Here is a 19,073-nt window from a genome sequence, read left to right on the forward strand (position 1 = left end):
AACTTCCCTCCTTCATCCAGAGCTTTGGGCGTCCTCCAAGGCTTGGGAGTAAGCAGGACTCACGTCGTAGGGACTCAGCCAAAACCTCAAAACGGTCTTACCACAAAATTTACAGGCGGGGTAAAACGTTATGGCAGTGTCTGTTGCTAAAATCTGCTCCATCACAAATCTCTGCGTGGACTTTTCAGAACTATGGTGAGGCGTAAAGAAGGGATGTTAAGCCAGTGAGCAGACACTTCTACCCGTTCATCATCGGGCTCTGTTTTTGGTGATTTTGCTCCCAGCTCTTCTTGTTGGATCAACCCGAGAAGGTTTCGGTCTGGATCATGACATTGTAGCAGGTCTCTGCCTCTTTCAAGGACCAAATCAAGAAAAAAAAAACAGCCCATGGGGATGTTGGCTGGGTAACGTAAGGGTAACCTTGAAAACAAGGTGGAAGCTGCTTTATTTAATGCACTCGGAAAATATAAACTCTAGCTCTCAACTGCCACTGAATTTGGACCACGCTTTGGCCTCAGTCAGCCCAGAAGATAGGTCAGAAAACAGAATTCCTGTTAAATTTGGTTTGGTTGGTAATTGGAGGAAAAAGCCAGATGTTAGCAGGATGAATAATGTTTCTGCTGAAAAGCGGTGAAACGTTTCCCTGGGATTTCACTGAATCATAACTGCGGAAAGGTAAAAGCACTTCACTTTGAAAATGACAAGAAAAATCCAATAAAGGAAAATAACAATAAGATTTAAATCACAAAGCACAAAAGCCCAGAGGAAGCATTTAAGCCTGGGCTGAAGCGCAGAAGCGATTTATTCCAGCCCTTCCCAGCTGAAATTTTCGCTGTGATGGACACATTCCTGAGATAAATTTCGATGTTGACAAAACCACTTTTTTGGTTTTTTTGGTCTGTCAGGAACATTTCAGTTAAGTTTTCAAGGCCGATGTACCAAGAGGTGGCAAGAAAGGTACCGTGATGGGGACCTGTGGGGACGCTGCTTGGTGAATATCCTTTATAGGATATTTTTCTGCGTCTGTTCTTGCTCCAAAGCAAGCAGACCAAAGGCGGAGATCTGCCTCAACAGCCAGAGGTCCCTGCAAAGGCCAAATCGAGCAATTATTCCTTTTATTTGCTTCCCTTTCCTGAAGTAGCTGGAGAAGCAAAGAGGAAAAGGGGCCGTTTCCAACCCCACCCCGTGTGCCGGGGCAGTACCTGGTGCCGGCGCTGGCCCACGTCTCTCCCACCAACCCACCGCGGCACATAACAGGAAGCAATAAACTTCCCAGCCGGCGTTCCCAGCGCTGGCTGGCCGACGGCATGGCCCTGTGAAGCCCCGCCAGGGTGGGCTCGTTGGAGACCTTCCTGAACTTGCAGGAAAAAAAAAAAAAAATTCAAAAAATCCATCAAAATCAGAGGAAGTGGATCCCCGGGCAACAATGGATGTGCAAAAGTTCGCGGCGCATCACCTCCGCCTGTCCTCGCCCCCGTGGTCGTTCCTCCTTTAGCGGTTCACTGAGCAGAGGCGCATCAAGAGGAAAAAGGCCAGGGTGCACGGGAAAGATGAGGGAACGCTGGAAAAAGTCAAGCTGCACTGAAAACGGACACATTTTTGGCTGTTCCAGAAGGGTTTTGTTTCCCCTAACACCTGTCAACGGGCAGAGGTGGTGTGTTAGAGAGGAGCTTGGAAGAGCCCCAGGAAAAGGGAGGAGGAAAGTGGGGAGCAAAAACACAGGTGGGTTGCTGACGTTGAGAGTTTGCCTGTTTTTGTAGGAGTTCCAACAAGAAGAAGGACGGCGTCACCTCCATCACCACGTGCCTCCTCTGTCAGATGTCCGCCTGCCCAAACCACAGCGCAGGAGGGAGGATGGCTCTGGAGATGGGATTTGGTGGAGATTTCTTAACCCCCGAGTGCAGGAGAAGCCCAGAATGACCTGATTCAAAGTTATCTTTGCCTCTTCAACACCCCAAAAGTAACCAATTTGCCAACCAAGGTATTGAGGATTAGAGGAGCTGTACCACAGCCCTGGTGAGGACAGGGACTTGCAGAGAGCAAGTCCCCACGAAGCTGTGTGGGAATGGGACCCGTGGGGGATCCAGCTCAGCTACGTGAGCCAGGTCCATGCCCTACATGTGGTCACACCTTCATCCAACCTGGTCTACAGGCCACCAGCAGCAAGCCAGGTGCCTGCCCTGTCCCTCCGGGCAGGCCTCAGGCCTTAGTGCCTTCAGCAGCAGTGCGGCTGAAGCCCCCGTGGGGTGGTTTGGAAGAGCTGCCGTGCTTGTGAGCAGGTGGAAAGTCTTTCTGGTGTGGTGTGGCACCTGCTCGGGGTGCAGAGACCTGCTCCAAAACCAGTGGTGGCCTCCTAAACCCAGCAGCTCCATGAGCGGCCTGCTTGGAGGAGCTGAGGTGGAGCTCAAGAGCCCACGCTTGTAGGGTGAACCAAAACCATGTCTGAATGGGACACGTGTGTCCATGACACCAAACCTCTCAGACAAGGCACTGGAGCCTCTTTTTCCCAACCCCCTGGCTTTGGAGGAGCCTCCGACTCACCAGGCCAGGCAGAACCACAACGGCGTTGTGCAAGTGGGGAAAGGGGTGGGGGATGGCTGCCAGACCGTCCCTCCCCCCGACAAACCTATCCCTGCTGCCTCCCCGGATAAACGCCACACAAAATGTCCTCCCAAGGCTTTCCACACCTGGAAGGGCTCGGACCTGGAGTGGTTACCAACCGAGGGATCTCGGCAAGGCCACGGGGGCTGGGGAGGAACGGATGGCACCATCCCCTCCAGAGGAGCAGGGACCCCCCCCCGGCATCCTCCACACACACAAATCCATTATCAACTACGTAAGGAGACTGAAGACAACGAAGCGAAGGGCAAAGCAAAAGTGCCAGACATCTGGACGTGACTTTGTGATGTTTTTCCATCACTAATAAGATTTAAAGATAGTTAAAAGGGAAGAGAGTGAGAGACTCGAACGTGATAAATGAGGAAACAAACGGGTTGGACATGCTCCTGCCAGCTGTTCTTAGATAACAGACAGCAAAGAAAATACAGAAAAAAAAGGAAACATTATTACTACAAGTGCTTTCCTACCCTGCTGGCCGGGGTCCCAGCGTGACCGGGGCAGGTTTCTACTCTGCTGACTGAGATTTACAGTCACCCCAGTATCACCAGTAAATATTTAAATGTCCGCCTAGATAATTATACACAGGGATGTTTAAACAGTTGTGTCTACGTGCCAAAAAGAGGAATAGAAGAGAGAAATGCCCGGAGAAGTGCCCGGTGCTGGGCCAGCTGTCCGGTTCCTGCCCTGGGAGCCCCAGGGCATCATGAAGGACGGGCAGTGTGATCCGAAGGAGAGCGCAGGCTGGGCAGGATGGGAGCCTTCCTGGATGTCTGAGAGGTTGGCAGTCCCTGCATGAGGGATCACATCAAAATTTGTGTCTGGATGCCACTGGGTCCCCCATGCCAAGGGGGCAGGCCCTGCGGCCTCAGGCTGGCATCCAGGTGGGAACGGAGCTGGCCCCATCTGGGCCGTGCTGGTGCCTGAAGCACACTTTGGCACCAAGGAGACCTTCAGAGCCAGAGGTCCGAGCCTTGGGCACCCACCTGCCCGTCTGCTGCATGGGACAGTTATCCAAACCAGTACCACCAGATCTTACACCAGCACCGCCAAACCCTACACCAGCACCACCAAACTGTACATCAGTACCACCAACCCCCACATCACCTCCGACAAACCCTACACCAGCACCACCAAACTGTACATCAGCACCACCAAACCCTACATCAGCACCACCAAGCCCTACACCACCACCACCAAACCCTACATCAGTACCACCACATCCTACATCAACACCACCAAACCCTACACCACCTCCACCAAGCCCTACACCAGCACCACCAAGCCCTACACCAGCATGACCAAACCCTACAACAGCACCACCAAGCTCTACATCAGCACCACCAAACCCTACACCACCTCCACCAAGCCCTACACCAGCACCACCAAGCCCTACACCAGCACCACCAAACCCTACACCAGCATGACCAAACCCTACACCAGCATGACCAAACCCTACACCAGCGCCACCAAGCCCTACACCAGCACCACCAAACCCTACACCAGCACCACCAAACCCTACACCAGCACCACCAAGCCCTACACCAGCACCACCAAGCCCTACACCAGCACCACCAAACCCTACAGCACCCCACACGGTGATGTCCCCAGGTTGGTTTGCTATGGCCCCCTCCTACCCCACACGCAGGGCTAAGGCAGACACCCCACCTTGCTGCCTACCGAAGGACGGACCACGCTGCTGGGACGTCTTCACCCCACGTGGTGCCCGCAGGGAAGCAGCCAGCTGTGGCCGGAGGCTCTCAGAGGATCCTCATGAGATGGCACCTTCCTCACTGCAGCATTGCCCTCGTGGGCACAGGACCCCGGTAGGAGAGCGTAAATCTCTTAGGGGATTAAAATAATCCTTAATGAAGATGTGGGGCCGTGCGGGTGGTCGGTCCCGAGGTGGGGGCTCGCTGCCCCTGGGGAAGCCAGCAGCGGGTTGTGCTCCACGCTCCCGCTCTGCTTTGCAACAGGTTGCTCGTGGGGAGGGAGCAGCTATAAAAAGGCGGAGAGAAGAAAGGGCGATATCGGATCCAGCTGTGAAAACAAAGATTAAAACCCTCTGAGCCTACGACCTCCCTTGGCCAACGCGAGGAAAAGAAACGCGCCAACGCTAATTCCTCTGTCCGCGTCCGTCCAACAGGCATTTTTTCATGAATGAGCAGGTCGAGGCAGAAGGGGAGGAGGGGGAGATGCGGGAGGAGGAGGGGGACAGCCCTTCCTCACATTTGGCACGGGAGAACCTTTGCATCTGGCAGAGGCAGGGACGCGGGGCTGAGCCAACGCCGCTCCGGTGCTCGGGGCTGGGGCAGGTGGGAAGCCAAATGAGGTTTTCTTCTCTCTTTGCTGATACAACACCCTCCTGGAGGTGGGAATCTTCCCAAGAGAGCACCAGGTGCATGGTGCAGGTTTGGTAGAGCAATGAGCAGCTGACACCAAACCCTGCACCACTCGCTGGGCTGCGGAGGGGCCCATGGTACCCACGGCATCGCTGGGGTGGGCACGGGGGCCAAACACCCCCCTGCCGGGTACTTGGCTGGTCCCCAAGCAGGTTTTCTCCACTGCAAGGCTGAGATGGGACGTGGAGGATGCTACAGTCACTATTTAATCATCAATAACACTGAAATCCCCCGTGACATTCACCGAGCCCCTTCCTGGGCTCCTAGTCTCGTGCTCACATTTCTTTTCTTCGAAGCTCGCTGCCCAGACCCTGCTCAGCCTCCTCTGCCGATTTCAACATTGCTTAAAGAGTGAAACGACGTGGAAAATACAAAGGAAAGAGAGTAAAAAAGGAAAAAAAAAAAAACCACGATCCTCCTCCACTGTGTGATAAACAGCTCTTAGGAATGCCAGGCCAGGGTATCAGTTACACCCACAGGAGGCTATTGGGACGCTGTTTGCTGCTGGCTGAGCGAGGTTTGTCGTCTTCAACAGGGCTCCAGCAGCAGCTGGACCCCCAGCCCACCACACGTGGGTATTCCAGGAAGCCCCCTGGAAATTTTCTGGAGTGAACAGCTGTGGTCAGTGACCTGGCCGTTACCAGAAGCTGGGGGAAGATGAAGCTGTGGGAAGATCTCCCTGAAAATTCCCTCCTTCCACCTCTGGCCCCTTCCCTCCCTTCCTTTTCAAGGCGTCCTCCCTTTAGCCTCCAGACAGAAAAAAATGAAGAAACCGCCACACCATCTGTGTTCCTGAGAAAGGCTCGGTAACAGCACAAATCCCTGCCCTGTACGGAAGGGACGTGAACCAAACCCACGAGTTCTGTCCTGCAGCGTTGCTTTCCAGCAGGATGATCTGCACGTGGACGGGCGAGGTAGAGCCCTGCAGGCCGTGCGTGCAGCAAGGAGCTGGAGCAGAGCCCCACAGCAGCATCCATCCCGCTGAGCCTTGAGGAGCACAGGGCCTGCGAGCTTCCTTGCATCATTTGCAGAACTTCATCCACCACTGTCTTTTTTTCCTGGCTGTTTATTGGGTCCCTATTGCCCTCAAAGTCTGGGAACCTTCACCTCAACCCTCTACAGCCAACCTCGGTGCTGCTGTGCCATCTTTGGGGTGACCCCAAGAGGTGCACCTGCCCCACGGTACTGCCCCTCTGTCCCACGTGCCCGTCTTGACCCAAGCAGCCACACCATTGCCTCCAGCTTGGTTGTGTATCTCCCTCCTGCCTACACCCCTAACAAAATGTCATGGCATTGCTCCACCACGATCCCTTGCCTCCAGCCTTGCCAGTTTTATCTGTCCTACCAGCTCCAACGACCATTGTTCACCAAACCCATTCCTGGCACACCTGGTGCCACATCTCTGGGACCACAGCTCCAGACCCCAGGCAGCCCCTGCTCTGCTGCTCTCCATTCAAACATCCTCAATCCATCCTAATTTCAAAAATTCAGCTGATCAAGTCTTATTTTTTTCCTGTTGGCCGTTCTCTCTGCGTTTAATTGTCCGGCTGTAATAGCCACCAATTTCCAAAACCCGACGGAAAATTAAAGGATCAGTGCAGGAGCAACACCACCCCTGCCTTGGAGAACAGCAGCGCTCTCGTTTCCTGCCAGCCATCCTCTTTCAGGCACCGAGAGCAAAAAAAACGTGGTGCCTTTCCATCCACTAAATCACCCCCTCGGACCCGGAGCAGGGCAGGACAACTACACCTAGTTCCAGCTATTGAAATGACGGCAGCGCCTCCAGCCCACAGGAACTGACCCGCCGCTGCCGCCGAGGCCAGTGGAAGCGCTGATGACATACGAACATGAGTGACCCCATCATTTTCCAGCGGTGGTGGCTGAAGTTGGAGCCAGAGCAGAGCCAGGGGTGGAGGACTGCGAGCTCAAGGGACCGTGGGGATGCTCAACCCTACGGAGGAGTCAAGGGTTGGGTGGAAGGGGAATTATGGCTTTGCTTGGGTTAGACCCACCCGTCCAAGCCCTACCTGTGCTCAACCAGAACGCTCTGCACGTCAGTGCATCCAAACCAGTGATGACACAGAAATCCTGAATTCAGAAACTCACAACAGAGTTGGTGAGCTTCATAGGATCAAGAAATGGGGTCATCACCATACCCTCAAATGGGCTCCTCTTGTGCTTGCAGCACTCTGCCCAGCAGAGAAGTCCGTGCACATCCTCAGCCCGCCCTGGCCAGCCCCAAGAAGGGCTCATCGCCCCCCCACCAGCTCCCCAGGTCCCTGGCTGGCCCCCGCTCGCGGAAGTCTGGGTGCTTTTCCCTGCAATTTGGGGAAAATGACCGCTTTCAACGTGCCCATCCGTGCAGCAGCCCTGCAAACGCCGTGGAAAAGAAGAGGATCTGGGGGGACTTGAGGGCGTGCGATGGACGGGGCTGGGTGAAACGTGCACCCCCGGGCAGGTCTGTTTTTAAAAAGCAATTACTGGCAGGGAAGAGGCCAAATCCTGCATTCCTCAGTGAAGGAATCCGGGTGATGTCACCTCCTGCCCGGGGACAGGAGCGGTCCTGCCGCCGCGGCTCCCTTCGGGCAGCCCCTGCCCGGGCTACAAATATTTGTGTTGGCCTCCCTGTTGGAAGCGTCCCGTTACAAGGAAGAACAGCAGGATGGGCTCTCCTACTGTACGGCTCGTTTCTGCCCCCGCACATTAGCACGGGCCACAGGTTAATAGGATTTCACACATGCCAGACGAGGCTTTACTGATTTTTTTTTTTTAATGGCGCCGTGCCGTTCAAGATAGCAGAAACTTCTTAAAATAGAAGGCTGCTTGCTCCAACAAACTAGTTTTAACCAAATTTGCTCCATTCTCTGGGATGCACACCTAGACCGTAGGCATGTACGTGTGCCTCCAGTCCTCTGGCTTTGTCTTTTCTCTTTCTAGTAGGGTACAACAGTGTAAAGCAAGTCAAATTTCCTAATCAAGTGGCCTGCAATAAAGTGCCTTTTTCCCTGGAAGGGGAGCCCCTGGAGATGCTTCCAGGAAGAGGGTTGCAGGGGTATGGGGCAAGCGTGGGGTGACGCGGAGGCAGGACCACATGCACGCGGTGGCTTTGCCTCGGAAGGGAAAGAGCGATGAGATAGGAGGACTCGGCTCAGCTCCCTGCTTCTTACGTTCACGGCAGATGGGATAAATTGCTGCCTTATGCTCCAAGATGACCCACTGCACCTGAAGAAGTTTTGTATTCGCAGACCTCAGCTGCAGGTCTAACGGGAGAGGGACAGTCCTGCTTCCATCAGGGAGCCGTAGAAGGGCAGGGAGATGCTTTTTGTGGGACGTTTGTGAGCTTAGATTGCTCCAAACCCCACAGATGTTGACGGCATCCCACCGAAGTCACTGATTTTAGTAAAATGTGAACTGTGCCACTGAGATCCTAGCACTGTGACAAAGCGAGGAGCAACGGGAGGGGAAACGAGCTGAGTTTTTAACACCAGCAGAAGGTGCTCCCCTGTATCTGAGCAGCGGATGATCTGCTTTGCCTTACAAAACAGCACGTTTAAGCAATCGCTTTTGGAGGTTTCCCAAGCCAATATCTTTTCTGCTGACCACGTTGTTCTGCCAGGCCAGGGACACGGTCCCGCTGGGAGCGGGACACGGCCGTCAGCGGCGGTACAGCCACATCGGGACTGATCCCACCACACTGGGGGTGAAACCCTCCTGCCGGCAGGGCCTCCTGTCCCCGCAGCAGCCTCCCGAGCCCTACAGGAGCCAGGAGGTCCACCCCATTGCCCCACACCCTCAATCAGCCCTTTTCCAATTAGTGCAGGTCAGTCACCAGCACTCCTTTGCTCTCAAACTCCAATTACGAGAGGTTCCAGTGAATGTTTCAAGCTGTGGATAAACCACACCCTGCCAACATAAACACCGTGAGACGCTCTACGTAAATCACATATCGGAGTTCATCCTCACTCAAACTGCTGCTACAATTTTCTGGAACGGCCAAAAAAAGTGCCCTGAGCTGCCAGGGGGCTCGGGAGCCACCCGCCAGGGGGAGAAATGCCGGTCGCAGGCTTGCAGCAAAGCTGCTGGGAGCAGAGCCTCCGCCTCGTCCTCCCGCCTCGGGAGCTCGGGGCGAGCTCTGCTCGTGGAGTATCAAATAAATCAGCTCCACACCCACGCACATCCTGGCCAGCACGCAGAGCCTCGCATGTTTTTGCTGTTTTTGCACAATATTTCTTGCAGAAAGCTGTCTGCTTTCCTCCGCCGTTCTTCTAGCCTCGCTGCCCCGAGGAGCAGGGGATGTCAGCCTTTTTCAGCCATCTCCTCCCATTTGCCAGGGCAGCCCTCTCTGCAATAACAGCTAGGAACGAGCTTCTCCTGCAAACGAGCTTCTTGTGGGCTCCTCAGATGTATCCTTCTGACCCCCATAGCTCCCTCTCCTCTAAAGGACCAGAGCAGGAGATCGAAACCTTCCCGGGGGCTCCTCGGATCACAGCTCACACCGAGTACAACCCGGCACGGACTCACCAGGCGGTCCCGTCCTCCAGTGTCTGCCCCTGAAGCTTTCTCCAATCTCAGGGCAGAAACATCCTCGGTCAAACCCTACAGCGATGTGGGGAGGCAGGAAGCTGGAGGTGTGGAGCAGTCCCGGTGCAGGGATCCAGCCCCAGCCCTGGTCTCTTGGCCGTGGGTCTCACCCCACAGCACACTGGAAGAGCAGCAGCGTGGCCGATATCAGCCGTAGGACATCTGGCAGGCCAAAGGGAAGGACACGGCGCTCCTCTCCATCTCCTGAACTCGTGGGGTTGTGCAGTCCGTCTCCCCCGGGGATGTCTGGTGGAGCTCTGCTGGCCTGCTGGGGCTCCTCACCTCTCCGCTCCCACCCGGGGCGGTGGGATGGCTCGTGCCCAACCAAACTCCGGGTCCATCCCGGGCAAATTTCTGGCTGTGTTCAATCAGCAGCAGCGCTGACCTCCCCAGCAAAGATCTTCTGCATGGGGCAGCACGGAGGAGCGCAGGAAGGGGGGCTCCATGCGTCTCTACCCCGCACGCAGCTCCCCGAGCACCTGGTTCACCCCCACTCACACCCAGGAGCTCCTGCTCTGTCCCCGCCGCATGAAAAAAGCTTTGTCTGGGCTGCTGGGGGGCCTGACAGCCGCCACCTCCCTCCAAGAGACTCGTCCGCTCGCAACAAAGCCCCATTGACAGGCAGCCTTCCTTCGGTGCCCTTGGGGAAGTGGCTACATCGGGGACGCGCGGCTCCTCCCCAGCCCCACATCGCCTTCGTCCCCAGGCAGCTCGGGCAGCTGGAGGTCTGCGCGAGCCAGCAGCCTTCCCAAAACGGACCGGTTACGGCGAAAATATCTCAAGTGGCTGGGGGATGAAATATCTCCGCCTGGGATCTGTGTTTCTGGGAGAAAGCGTTCGTTTCCCTTCTAATGGTGATGTGGCAAAGGGCTGGGGAGTCAGTTTTGGAGGCTGCCCCAGCCCTGTGCCTCCGCTCATGTGCCCGAGGCTGGATTTGGGGAGGGAAAAAGGGGTTTAGGGGAAAACGGTGTGTAGGGGCAGAGGGATGGGATGCTTGGTAATGGGGCTGGTGGCTGCGGGAACCAGGGCTTGCAGGTTGAAGCAGCTCATTTGGGGGCTGCACGGAGGCTTGGGGGATGTGGTGTCCCCAGCAGAGGTGCTGGGGTGTCCTGGCTGTCTCCCATGCGGCTACCCCAAACATCTCAAATGGACCCGAACACCTGCATTTGGGCAACTGAATCCAGCTAGGGGTGGCCTGGAGCTGCTTATCCCTGTTGGTCTCCCACCATTTTCCTAGTGGCTCCATTTATTTGTGCTTGAAGCTCCCCAGAGCTGGGGCTGGCTCATGCCGTCCCCAGAGCCAGGAGGTGCTGTGCCACCAGCCAAAGCCCCAGGGAAGTGGTCACCGACACGGTGCTGGGGCGAGGGAGGGCACCTCTGCTCCTGCACCCTGTCACTAAATAGCAACTCCCGTCCACGGCTGGGGGGCCAGGAAGGGAAATGGGGTCTTGTAGTAAACCCAGTTAACTATTTCTGTCTGGGAGAGCAGAGGAAATGGCTGGAGAGAGCAGCCAGCAACGCCATTGTCCCCTGCAGGAAAAAATGGGATGATAAAAACGTGCCTGAAGGAATTTGGCTCGGAAACCGGCAGCAGGTTTCCGAAGCAGAGATCGCTGGATGCATGGTCAGGGCGTTTTCCCAGGTTGAAAGCGATGGGGGACGTCACGGGGTTGTGGTTGGATTGACTCTGGTTCAGGCACCCAGAGATGCTCTTGTGGTCCTCAAGGTCCTTCTCAGCCGTGGTGAGGGACGGCAGCATCCCGCTCAGCCTGGGGGCTCGGGTGCTTGCTCCCAGCTCTCCCATTCCCCCAGCTTCCCACCCTGCAGCTGCGAACTGCCCCGGGGCAGGAAGCACGGCAGGAACATCCCAGCCCTCCTGGTGGGAAGGAAACGGGAGATGCTTGGGGCCGGCAGCGATGCTCCAGCGCGGCGGCTCGGCCGCCCGGGATGAGCCGTGTTTCCGGGCCGCGTTCCCAGGTTTTATCTGTTTATATCTCGCTGGTGGGAGAGTGCCCAAAGCTCTCGCATGCCCTCTACGGCCCGCTCCCTGGTGTCAGAAAGGCTCCTTGCACGAAGCACACGCTTGTGAACCTCTTGGCCAAGCGTGCGTCGGAGAGGGCATTAAAAAATCGCAGCCAGAAATAACAAGGCAAAGCAAAACCACGGCCTCGGGCGATGCCAAGATCCCTCCGTCCCCGCTGTGTCGAAACAGACCTAATCCCGGCTGAGACGGCGATGCTGCCTGTAAATTCACCCAGAAATGTGGCCTCGCTACGAGGCTGTTGAACACCGTTAATGATGGGGATGATGGGACCGTGTCTGTGGCCGGTCCCAGCTGGAGGAAAAGCATCTGCACGGCAGTGCTGCCGCTCAGGGGGACCTCAGCAGGCTGGAGGAAGGGGCTGAGGGGACCCAGGTGAGGCTGAGGGGACCCAGGAGGGGCTCAGCAGAGGCCAAGGCAGAACCACGGCCCCAGTGGGACGCAGGCCAGCAGGGAGGAACTGGCTGGAGAGGAGCTCTGCAGACAAACTGGGGTCCTGGTGACAAGTCCTGGTGACAAGAGCCATCCAAAATGGTTGCCCAAGGGGAGGCCGAGTCTGAGCAGCCCAAAGAAGAGAAGGGGAAGGTTTCACCAGCAGCAGCTGCCTCACAGGAGGCCGTGGGGAAGGAGAACCAGGCTCTCCTCAGAAGTGCACAGTGAAAGGACAAGTTGCAGCCAGAAACATTTCAAATGGATGCGACAAATATACATATATATATATTTTTTTTTTCCATGACAAACGCTGGCACAGGGAGCTGGTGGCATCTCCACCCTTGGAGATAACTCATTTGGACAGGGCCCTGGGCAACCTCACCCACCGCCACCACAGGCCGACCACAGCTGGCCTTCCCCCGAGGCCTCCTGAGGTACCTTCCGCCTCTGTCCCCCCGGCTGGAGATGGCTCCCCGCCATCCCTCCCACCTCCGCAGCCCGGCAGCCTCCCCAGGGGATGGCAGAGCCTCTGCTGGGCATGAGGACAGGCTTCGGGCCCACACAGAGCCATCTTGTGCCCTAGGGGCAGCAGGGGCACCTCAGGCTGGCAGCCTCCATTTCCACATCTCGTAACGGGTTGCACAGACAGCGTGCAGCAGCCCAAACCCTTATTTATTTTATTTTATTTTTTTTTTCTGGCAAGGAGCTGGAACAACAGCGGTTTACATGGCCGGTCACCAAGATCTCTGAGCAACACAGAGGGTCAAAGGGAGCTGCTCGGCCTTCGCGGTGCCCCTGGGTGGAGGAGCCGGGGGCGGGCGAGCCCCAGAGGAGCTGGAAATGGCCGGGGGAGCGGCGCTGAGGGAGCGGAGCCCTTCGGTGCCCTGCTCCCCCTCCCCGAGCCGCGTGTCACAGGGGAAAGGGGGGGTCCCTCATGACACACACCGAGAAACATCCTCTGGTATTTCGGGCCTGGAAAGCGCCCAAGGGTTGTCTCAGAAATAGCTCTCGCGGCTCGCAGGAGGACGAGGCGGGGACCCGCCGTGCCCCTTTCCCCCCGTTCCCAGCCGCCCGTGACTTCACCCAGCCCCGTTAAATCGCGTTTCCTTCCTCGGGACGCTTCCTAAGGAAGCTTTTGGGGGAGGACAGGTTGCCCTCCCGTGGCTCTTGGAGGTAATTTGGGTGAAAGGAGAAGGTGCCGGCGGCCTCCAGAACATCAGGGGGCCTGGGGCATTTGCCCACCCCCGGCAGCACAGGACGTGGTGTGTCCAACCCTTCGAGGCCTAAAGGAGGCCATTAGGAGGAGATGGAGGCCCCAAAGAGGATCGGGAAACACTTGAGGCCAGGAGGAGTTTTCCAGCCCCCAGTGGACCCCGGTGGCCACCGAGGTGGCTCTGGGGGGACCAGAGAGCTGGGGGTCACCCCCCTGTGAGAGGGAAAAATTGTTAATGAGGAGATGAGGCCACCAGCCGCTGCCCTCCCTGTGCCTCAGTTTCCCCAGCTGCTCCAGACAGCCCTCACGAGGTGCTTTGAGGTGTGAGGATGACAGGTATGTTCACATCCTTGGATATTAGTATTATTTTTTTAAATGAAACAAACAACAGGACAAAAGCACCTTACAAAGAGCATCATCTCCTCAACGGACCTTTTGTCAGCGGCTGGGGACACCGGCTGCGAAACCGCAGCTTCTGCCGGGGTCAGCTCGGCCCAACGCCTGTCCCCATCAAAGCCTGGACTTAAAACCCCAAATAAATCCAGGAAAAAGGCCAGCCCGTGCCCGTCTGAGGGGGGCCAGGTCCCTGCAAACCTCACAGCCAGGCAGGACACATGTAGATCTGCTTCGCGCTCTGCAAACATCTCGAGGACCCCACACCTCGCAACTTCTTAAGTAGCGCCACCGTACGAAACCGCTCAAAATAACTCGTTTTCCCCGTTTTAAGGGGAAGGAATGTCCTTGGGATGGGGGCAGCCATATTTTCATCCTTTTATTTTCCAAGTGTGCTGCTTCTCCAGGCTGCTTTCTGGGAGGACAGAGCTGGGAGCCCACCTGGCTGTGCCGGAGGGATGTGCTCCCAGAAGGGGATTTTGGGGGAAATGAGCTTGCAGCACACCCCAGGACTGCAGCAGGAGGACGAGGGGAGGCTTCACTGCCCTCAAAATGGTCCAAAGGCAAACTTCAGCCCAAACTGGAGATTTTTGAGTGGATTTCGGGTGAGGAAAACGTCCTTGCCAGAGTTTAGGGAAATACTCTTGTAAATGCCCAGCTTGAACACAACCTTAAATGCTTCTGAAAATCTCAGCTGAGCTCTGTTTTGGACCTGGAGCAACATCTCTTTCTGCCTTGTTGTGTAACAGTTCCAAGCAAAGCCCTGGGTCCAAATTCCTAGGGGTTGCCCAGACCTTAAGCGGAGCTTGATTTCTTTAGCTTAAGCCCACATTTAACATAAAACCTTTTAAAACCATAAAAAGAAGACAGTTTCCACAGCTCCCAACATCGTACGCATGATGAAAATCCGTGAAGGAGTGAGCTGGTCCCCCCGCAGAACGAGGACCAGAGCATCTTTTTGCCTCCCAACCCAACACTCCCTCCGAACCCGGGGTCCCCGCAGTCGCAGCCAGCCGTACCTTTCACAGCCAGGAAAAAAGGTGCGGGTCCTCACCGCATAACCGCAGCCCCCGGGGGAAAATCCCTGCTGTGCCGCCGGCCCGCAGCCCTGCAACAAAGCCAAGGAGGAGGCGATTATTGCCGGGCATCTCTCTGCCAGGCACAATGCAGCCGCAGCTCAGCGGCGCGCTCAATGCTGTCATTGTCCCCTCCCGGAGCTGCGGCTCCTGCACGTGGCGCGGGTCCTGGATAACACGCTTCGGGGGCGCAGCGGTGGCTGGAAAATTTGGGCTGTGATTCACATCTGTTAAGGGCTCCCTGGTGGAAAGGAGGGATGGTCTGGGTGGCGTTTGGGAGGGATCCTTCCAGGGACTGAGCACGGGGATGCCGCGTCCAGGGGAGGACCCCATGGAGAGGCCACCAGGATGCACAAGGAGAGGATGAGTGGGGTGGAGAAGAGAAGGGGAGATCTTACTGCTAAGTGGGGCCCAGCAGGAGGCCAGATGATGGGGAGGCATGGAGAAAGCTCAGACCACTCCTTTAGGAGCACCAGGAGCTGCTGCAGGACCAGGGGATTTGCTTCTCTCCAACCATGGGGCATGGGATGAGTTGCTCAAAAGGCAGCAAGGGCGATTCAGGTTGGATTTCAGCAACAAAACCAGTGAAGAGCCTGGAGGTGTTATCACAGCCGGGCCATCTGCTTTAGTTCTGCTCCTCCAACCCCAGCCCTGGTGCCTGGGGTTCGGCAGCAGGTCCTAAAGCTGATGGCCTGAAGCCGCGGTGGTGGCTGGGAGCACCAGCACCCGTGCTTGGCAGAGCAGACGGAGCAAAAAAAAACCGCAGTGCATTCTGAAAAAATACATATATGAAGGCAAAACAGATGCGGGAGAGCTGCTGTGATGCAGGGGGCTCCTCCTCGGGGCAGGGAGGATGCAGGAGCAGCGAGCCCAGCGCTCACAGAGCCCAGCTTGAACTCCGTGGGCACAACCGCGATAATCAGCGAGGACTTGGCCGCTGGGGGTCCGCCTGCCCCATCCTTCCCATCGCAGCAGGACCTGGGCACCAGCATCTGGCCTTCTCTGCCTCCCTTCTTTTTATCGCTTCCCAGACCTCTGGCAGCCGGGATGGGGAAAGAAAGAGCCGGGAAAACATCCTGCTCCTCCCTCCTTTCATGCCCGGGGAGGAAGAAGCACGGAGCCAGGAGGGGACCGCGTCCCGCCCGCACGAGCATCCTGTTGTACCAGTTGCCGCCGCACGCAATCTGAATTGCAGATGGCTTCGGGTGATTTACGGGGATGGAGCCACGTCCTGGACCAGCAGAGGCACAGCTGCTATTGTCAGAAAAAGCCCAGACGGGACTGAATTCCCCGTTTGTTTTTTTTTTTTCCCCCCATTTTTATGCCTGCGCTCTGAGAAACGGGGAGCGCGGTGTCGGTACCGGCGCCCAGCCACGTGTGCCACCCGCCGAGCGGCGCGGGCGGCGGTGTCCCCTGGCTCTCCAGGGATGACACAGCTGCACGGCCGCTCGATGAGGCTGACCCAAATACAGCCTGGTGGGGCGGGCACGGCCGCCTCCCGGCCCCGCTCTCCTCCTGCTGCAAGCGGCTGTGCCAGGGGCCGTGGGGTCTCCTCCTCCAGGCACCCCGGAGCATCTCATCCCCCGGACCCTGTGCTGGAGAGAAACCCGTCCTCCTCCTGAGCTGCTTCCTGAGGAAAAGAAGAGCCCCTGGAGGAGCAGCACCCTGGATGGGGACAAACGGGGTTGATAGCCCAAACGAGGGTTAATTCATGGTTGGGGTTTTATGGGACCTACCTGCTCTCTGCGGCGGGTGGCTCAGGGCAAGGCGGCGGCAGCTGGCGCACAGCGGTCCCCTCGCTGTCCTGCGGGAAGCACAGGAGGACATCAGTGTCCCCAGGGGGGCACAGCACCCCTTCGGGAGCGTGCACCATCCAGCATCGCCCCCAGGCTGCCCTCAGGGACAACCAGCTCCCTCCTGCTGCAAATGTGGACTTGCAGATGCTGGATATAGAAAATAAATGCTTTGTTGGTTTTTTTTTGGTCAGAAAGCCAGAAACTGATAGTCTCAGAACCACATAGCGTCATCGGGTCCGGCCATCAGCCTGACCTACCGCGTCCCACCACAAAACCACGTCCCTCAGTGCCACGTCTGCAGCCGTCACCCCGAAACCCCGTGCCGGGCTGCTTTTGGGGAACCCGCTGCCCCTTTCCCCGCAGCCTCCTGCCCGTTTCTGCCCCCGCTGCCCGATTATTTCCCGGGACGGCTCTGCCCCGCGGTGCCTTTCTGCAGTCGCGTGGAAGTGAGCTTGAGACTGAGCGCTGCCTCCAACGGCACGGACGCCGAGAAAAGCCTCGGCAAGGACAAGGCTCTGGCCCGGGGGCTCGTCGGGGGACACGACGAGGGGGAAGAGCCACGGGGTGGGGGTGTGGATGGGCCGCGGGCTGATTTCGGCTGCTTGATGCCATCCTGGGACATCCTGAGACAGAGCAACAGGGGCTGGAGAAGGTCTCAGCCTTCCCTCGAGAGCAGCTGGGGTGATCAGGCAGCGGAAAATGACTTCTGCCTTGCGAAAAAACCCAGTCGATAGCAGCTGCCTGATGCCTCGAAGGGCAGAGCAGCCGGAGCCTGCTGTCTCCTCCTGTCCCCCAGCCCCGCACCGAGCTTTGGAGGTCCCCGTTGCCACCCCGGGCGGCCGGCGGCACCCTGGAGAAGGCAAAGCCCAGAGCCAGGAGGGAGTTTGGTTTCGGAAGTGTAATTAGCACCCTGGATGTTCCCTTCTGAAGGAGCAGAGAGGAAACATCCCAACAGGTGCCTTTGCTCCCCCTGTTGGGAGGAGCAGCCCTGAGCCCGGCCTTTGGGATCACCTGCACGCCCCAAACCCCCAGATCTAACAACACCTGCCCCAAAACCTGCACGTGAATTTATTCTTTTTTGCACCGAGATGAGGCCCATCAGCCTTGCGGGATCCTGCAACCCTGCCACCGCCCCCAGGCACGTCCCAACCCTCGTAACCCCTCCAGCCCCCGATTTGCTGCCTCCTGCTCTCCTGCTGGTGGACCCCCACAGCCAGACAAGCACCAAACCCCCACTAAGTGCTCTCCCCCCGTCGCTGCTGCTCCCTTGTCCCTCAGCATCCCATGCCGAGGAGCAATTCGGCACGGATAAGGCAGCACAACGCTCTCCTCGCCCCTGGGAAGGGACACCCCGCGTCCCCTAGCTGCTGGCACAGGACCCCAAAGACACCCCACAGACCCCCAAATCCCACCTGGGCGGGCAGCAGGCAGGCTGAGCATGCAACGCTTGCCTTTTTTTTTTTTTCTTTTTTTTTTTTCCTCCCTCTGTATTCAGACGATGAAACCTCCTCCCCTCCACGGAGCCGAGCGCCGAAAGGCCCCGCACCAGCCGCTCGCCGCCGTCCCTCCTTGACGCGTCGCCATCCCGACGCCCACCCCGTCGCTTCGCGTCAGCGCGGGCACCGAGGCGATGATGCCCAGCGGCCGCAGAAGGGCGACGGCTAAAAGCAGGTCACCCGATGTCGGGCAGGTCGTTTAGGATTCCCTCCCCGCTCTCACCGGGGGAAGGGAGCAGCGGGAGTCGAGAGCCGCAGCTCGAGTGCTCCGAACGACTTTTCCCTCCCTCGCAAAGCCTCGGCTTTGTCCCTGCCTGTTCCAGGAGACCTCGCTTACCTCTCCCGCGGGCCGGATTTGGGGCTGGCAGCCGTGCAGCTCGGGGGGCCGGCGGGCTCCGGCTGCCGGGCGCGCAGCCGCTGGGCATTTCCATCCGGCCGCAGCTCCGCGGGTCCCGAGCCGGTGGCCGGGGACCTCCGGAGTGGGGGGCGAGCGCCGCAGTCGCGCACCTCTGCGTTTGAACGCTCCGCAGCGTGGGCCCCCTGCCTTTTCCTGCTGTCCTTTCCGCCATCTAGAGGGGAAATTTCCCCATTGCAAACGCATCGCACGGAACGGAACCGAGCAGCAGCCGCGGGAAGTATCGCACACAGTCCATCGCTCGGCACCGAGAGCGGCGGCAGCAGGAGCCTGGCCACAGCGATGCCCCTCGATACGATGGGGACAGGGGGATGCTCCCAGGGAGGGGAAATTTTAGGGAAGCGTTTTCCTGGTCATTTAACCGAATCCTAGAAACTTGCCACGCGATACTCGTGTTAGCAGAGAGGAGGATTGCACCCTAATGTACAGAAAATGTTTGAAACACCCCAAGAGAGGCAAATGATGAAGCTAATCGGCAGCTCTTCTCTTGCTAAAACGTACGCAAGGTGCTAAAAGGGCTGCGGGAGGTCAGGTCCCACTTACCGCTGTGCCTCACGGGGAGGGCAGAGTTCAGAAAGCTAGGAGGGGGCAAGGAGCAGGGAAAAACCAGAG

The 19,073-nt window shown here is 57.6% G+C and overlaps 1 protein-coding gene across 4 annotated transcripts in view; it reads right to left on the bottom strand.

The window, feature by feature from the left end:
• Nucleotides 1-19,026, bottom strand: part of GJC2 (gap junction protein gamma 2) — a 31,090-nt gene extending 12,064 nt beyond the window's left edge. Inside the window, exons 1-3 of one of the 4 annotated variants that reach the window (XM_083823730.1) lie at nucleotides 18,384-19,026; nucleotides 16,491-16,558; nucleotides 14,698-14,786 (exon numbers count right to left, since the gene is read on the bottom strand). The gene's annotated coding sequence lies outside the window, so the exon portion shown is untranslated. Of the gene's footprint in view, nucleotides 1-4,284; nucleotides 4,586-14,697; nucleotides 14,787-16,490; nucleotides 16,698-18,383 lie in introns of those variants that run through there. The other 3 variants (XM_083823731.1, XM_083823733.1, XM_083823734.1) reach the window with 3 other exon arrangements.
• Between the last annotated feature and the right edge of the window lie 47 nt (nucleotides 19,027-19,073).

This window comes from Anser anser, assembly GCF_964211835.1.
Source record: "Anser anser genome assembly, chromosome: 2".
NCBI classification, from domain to species: Eukaryota; Metazoa; Chordata; class Aves; order Anseriformes; family Anatidae; genus Anser; species Anser anser.